Consider the following 6000-nt stretch of genomic DNA (forward strand, 5'->3'; position numbering starts at 1 on the left):
AATAACCACCTTGTGACATATTGCCACTAAGTATTTTTTTTATTTAAAACAAATGCTTCAGCCAAGTTTGTATGACCGCTGCTTGTACTTAAAGTGGTTCCGTAATATACTGAGGCTTCTAGTTCCATGGAATCCACTCTGTCCATGTTTCTGTTGTGACTTTCACTTTTAGCTACGGACCTTCCCCCCCCCAAGCCAGGGACTGGTCTGCAGAAACCTGCACGTGAAAACTTGCGTTGCTGTCCTTATGCAGGTGGGTGCACTGATGAGAAATGTTGGCATGAGGTGGCAGTAGTGGTCCCACATTTACCTTGCAGTGCTGCAGTTGACGTTGGCACAGTTGTGAGCAGCAGCGCTGTAAGGTAAACGTGGGGCTTCATTCAGCCGGTACAGAATAATTAGACTTTGCTACCACAATGCGCAAAGTTCTGATTCCTGGTGGTGCTCACCGGTCCTTCATTATTCCTGCTAAATTTCACTGTGATGCTAATTTATCCATCCATCCAGCTAGCTGTGAGCACATGTCACCAGCAACATCTTTACTGTCCCTTCAAATGCACATGTTACAAATACAATGTGTAACTGGGTTTAGGTTTCGGTGAGCTGATCCTTCATACAACTCGTTTTTGTTCATAGTCAAAGGACTTTTATGCAGAGCTCTCTCCTGATGTACCTTGGGGGAGCAAAATACAGCACAAAAATAGGTTTGTGCTGCCACAAATGATTTTCTTATTTAGACTTGGGTTGAACATTTTAATAAATTATTTTTGGGCAGGTTGAATGACGATCAGAAGCTGTATTGATAAACACTGTAACTGAAGAACTTTTTTTGTTTTAAGATGCTCCTTTAACACCGAGCAAATGTGCCTCTTCAATGCATAGGAATTTCGCCAAAAGTTGCCACAATCAGAAGTGGCCCCATTTTCCTATTTCTCAAGCACCTCACATGAAAGAAAAATCTGTTTTGTAAAAGGGGAAAGTGGTGTTTGAGGGAAATTGAATATAGTGTTGTTCAGTTGTTATACCTGTTCATACACCTGTAGAGGGTCAGTATGTAACTTGTGCCAAGCTTTGTTCAATGGACCCCAATGTAGTGAATTCTAATTTACTTGAGTATGCACTTTTAGGCCCCCGTTGGGCTGAAGCGCAACTAACTGTTGCACTGTTTTGCTGTTACACTGTTGCTTTTTAAGTGTATATCTTATCGCATAAGTTTTTGCCATCTTGCCTCTCTCCCAGTTGGGAAGGAATGACACTGTGGGATAGAATTACCAAATTGATCATAATTCCACCCTGAATTGACAATTTCACCGTGGAACTAATCAGGATGAATAGAGAGAAATACAGACTACATGAGTGCAGTGGTGCTGATTAGAATCACTGGTTGTCTTCTCGGGTTGGGTTAACCTTGTAGAATATGGCCCTGTACTTTACGTGGTTTGCTTGACCTGAGAGTGGCACTTGTTCAGAAAGTGAAGTAGTGTTCCATTCCTTAATACTATTAACTTATTAAACAAAAAATTCAGTCATTCTCACGCACAAACACAGTTGTAGACATTTTTTGTACTGAAAGGGTGATGTGAAAACTCTTAACTCCTTGAAATTGCTCAAGAAGCAAGCCCTAAAACCGTAATTCCAGTTGGACCCCTATTTTTATACTAAGATGTGAGTGTGATGGCTCTCCAAGTGGTACAATTTGATCCCCAGTCTCTACTGAGCGACATGTTCTCAACTTTGGTGTTAATGGTGCTGCAATTCACCTTGTTGTCCCTGAGTTAGGCACATTATCAAAGCAAGAAATGGAAACTTATTTGGTGTTAACAGCATTCTGTTCTATCTCTCTGGCTGTATCTTCAGCTTCACGATTAATGCTGTGCCATCTGACTGCTTTTTTAGGATTAAGTCCTGGATTGCCTGTAATTTTTTCATCTTAACATCGCCAAGATGCTAGCTACTTAGTCAAACCTTGCAGTGCTCAAGCTTGATATCAGGCTTGACTCTAGGCCAAGCCCCATATCCTACCCTTCACTATGATCACCTGTTTCCACTTTTTATAACATTGTCTGCCTCAGCCTGTACCTCACTCTCGCCACCATGAAACCCTCTCAACATCCATGGCTTCATCATCTCCAGGCTTTAGTTCTCCAACACTCTCCAAGGGGCTGAATGGCTTACTCCTGTTCCTATGTTCCTTGCTGGCTTCCCAATCTCCACTCTACATAAAATCCTACTTATCCAAAACTCTGCTGCCTACACCCTCATTTGAAAATCTCTGCATGGCATGGCCCTTCCTGGCCTCTGATGACTTCCAGTCCTTTGTCTTGCCTCACACTTTCTACTCTTTCAATCCTGGCCTACCATTCATTTTGCCCCCACTTTCCAATTGATGGTCAAGCTTTCAGCCCTCATGGCTCTGCACTTAAACTCTCCCTAAACCAGTCCTGCCTTGCTGCGTCTATCCCCACCTAAAGCCTCCTGAAAATACTATGTTAATCTATGCCTCCAGTCATCTCACCAGTTCTTCTAATTCATGCTTGGTGTTTGCTTCCCCTTTTTTGTGACAAAAGAGATGGGGGAAGAGACTAAAATTGATGGATAGATAGATTTCTAGACACAAGAGGCATCACGGGGTTTGTGGAGAGAGTGGGAATATGGTATTGAGATAGAGGATCAGCCATGATCATATTGAATGGCGGAGCAGGCTCGACGGGCCAAATAGCCTACTCCTACTCCTATTTTTCTATGTTTCTATGACATTTTGCTACACTAAAGTCGCTTTTTAAATTTTTTAAAAAGTATTTGGGGAAAATCAGCCAGGGTTCCTGCTTGTGATTTGCATTTCTAACAGCGATCAATGGCGAGCATTGTGTAAACATCAGCTGAGGACAGTATTGAGCTTGACTCTGATGCTTGCTCCCCTCCGCCCAGTTTTAAATAGTCTGCCAAAACTCACAGTTGACATCGAACATGAGTAAGGTGAAGTACCAGAAGACAGCCAACAACTGTGGAACCATACCTTAAGTCAGCAGTCTCAAAAGAGATGGGGAGAGATTAAAATTGATGGGAAAAAACACAATTGCAGTCCAACATTTTTCTCTCTAGGTCCTCTCGGCCTTTGAAGACGAGTACTATTGAGCAAAAAAAAAATTAGTTGGAGAGCTTGCATACATGATGCACCAACATACTATCTAGTAGGACATGGGTACGGTTTAATAAATGGAGGTAGTGAGAATTTAAAGCAGCCCACTAATTTCAAACTAAACTTTAGATCTTGTGGAGAAATCACTGCTCGTCTAGTTTAGTCGCAGTGCATAATGTAATTGACTAGGAAGGGACCTCCATGGCACCTTGGACCTTGAAGTTGATTTGCAATTGATGCTAATCAAAGACAAGTTTATGCATAACCCTTCCAATGTTTGTGCATTGTTTGCACCTGATTGCAGGCATTTGCAATTTTCTTCACTGGCCCTAGTTTTCAGAAAATACTGTTAATGGGAATAAGCTGAAAATGCATAGAACATCCATCAGCATGCTGCATGTGACGAGTTCAGAAATGCTAACCGCTGTTGCAAAGAAGCTAAATGATTTAATAACTTGTAAACAGATTTAAACAATATCTGGAGAACCAAGAGTCGCTATCAAAGACTTTTTAACCTGTCTTACAGATGCTTACTGATCTGATCTCTATTTGCAGTGTTTTCTGATTTTATTTTCCAGCAATCCTATTTTTCATGTTATCACTACTGTAAGGTAGAAAACAATGTAAGTATTTATCTAGCAGATATGTCATGGGGTGGGGGGATGTTCTATTAGATGCGGCACAGCTAACTGCACTTAAAGCAGTGATGCACAATGGGAGGCCTGCTGAATGATTTTTAGCTGGCGCTCGATGCACTTTCATTTGAGAAAATCAGCCTGATAGTGATCCCGAAATGTGAGGCTGGTCATTTTTATCTACACTGTAATATATGCTTTTATTAACCAGAGCTAGCTTCGCTGGTTTTCTTTTTTGCTTCCCTTCTGCCCCTCCCTCCAAAAAAAGGCAAGCCAGAGCGTTCCGTCCTTTCAGCACTGCACGCTCTTCTCGAGAGCCGACTTGCTAGTGCTCCTGACTTAATCTAGATAAACGACGTAGCAACCAATTCGCTCCACTGGCATTCAGTGGACATGTAGACTCTTAATACTGTTACGTCTCAGCACCACCCTGTGCCATTTTTGAGGCCATTCCTGCTGATGAATGTGTTTAGCCTTCCACAGGCTAAGGAGAATACATTGTGGCCCCAACAGCCAAAGGAATTGTGCACCACTGGCTTAAGCTATTGAGGAACTGAATGCACCAATGTTGGTTTTAGTTGATGCAAGGGATTCTGACGGTATAACTGGCAGGCTGAAACACTACTGAGCCCTGCACAAATTCAGAGAAAGCCCTGGAACCCCAACAGAGACAACTACATTGTCGTCCTACTGTGCGTAGCAGATGTATGATGTCAAAGAGGCTGCGTCTGCAGAAATGCACATCTGACGCGCCTGCAAGCGGGTCAGGAATTTGAAGCACGGCAATGACTGATTTCAGATGGTCCAGGTGTGCCCGGAGTCTGCAGTGTGTGTGAACCGAGTTGAGCCTGTTCGTACCCAAGAATCTCAGGAATGCTTGTTACAATAGGAATCCTCTGGCCAAATTGTATGGAAAGGGTTAATATTGAAACCGCAGTTGCTTTTAACAATTTTACCAAAGTGTAATAGTATTTTATGATTCACTAAAATTGAATCGTAGGAAGTATTTGTAAGTTTGTAATAAAAAGTTTGTATTGATCATTGCACTTGAAGAAAATAATAAATTGCAAAAAATGTAAAATGATCATGTTAAAGCTGCAGGACTGTTATATTAAATGGCTATAGCTATCCTCAATCCAAGATTGCACAGACTAGGGATTTTATCCTTATTTGTCTTTACTTCACATGGTCTTGAGCACTGTCCACTCAAAGATGACTGGTGGGAGAAAGCAGACATCTCCATGTCCTCGACCACTGTCACTCTAACCACCTGGTCGGGTGGTATGAGTCAAAGTGGTATTCCAGCTAATCATTATTTTCCCCTCCTGTTCTGCTGTTTGTTGTTTGGACATCTTGATTGCAGCCCTCATTTTGAGTGATTAAACTCAATTGAGACTAATGCTAATCATTCAGTGGAAGCCTGAGTAAAGGCTTAAATTGAGACTCCTTGTCTTTGTTATGTGGTGCTGCATGCTAATATATTGCAACTGAGCTAGATGAAATGTTTGTTTGTTTAATGGCCTTTTCATGTTTCCAAGTTCCTGAGTAAAAGCTGATCGTTCACTCATGTTTGGTCCTGTGATTCTTGTGTGTGGCTTAATATGAAGCCTTAACCCCATGCGTTCACCAGCTTGCTGAGCTCTGGCTGTCTGTAAGCACACAAATCCTACTTGAAATGGTAGCAACATTGAACCTATCTGTGTCTCAAAATTAATTGGGCACTGCAATGTTGTTATTGGCATTTAAATTGCTATAGAAACATTTGCTAGTTTTGGGGAGGTTGCAGGTGGCATATTGCTACAGTGTGGCAGAATACAAGTTTGCATCTATTTTCTGTTACAGCAAGGCCATCTATGGGAACACAGTAACAGCAAGGTGCTTCCCAGCAGGTAGGAGGCCAAGTATTTATACAATTAAATGTAACTCCTAGCATGACCTTGTCTATAGGATATCAACTGCAAAACACTTTGATAAAATTTAAGGAAATAATTCTGCATGCCCGTGTCTTAAACCTGTTTGCTTTTTTCCCCCAAAGAGAAGAGCCTTGAGCTCAGACCGAATTGAATATAATTCTGTGGGACCTGTGAAAATACCTGAAAATGTAGGCTGCAGTAGCTATTTACTACCAAGAGGCTCAGTTGGTTTAGAATAATAGTCACTTGGAGTGATTATAATAATCCTGTAATCCAAGGGTATAGATGATGGCATGGTGTACGTTCCCAAAAG

Source organism: Somniosus microcephalus, chromosome 3 (genome assembly GCF_052327205.1).
Source record: "Somniosus microcephalus isolate GS21.2 chromosome 3, FLI_Smic_1.0, whole genome shotgun sequence".
NCBI lineage: Eukaryota > Metazoa > Chordata > Chondrichthyes > Squaliformes > Somniosidae > Somniosus > Somniosus microcephalus.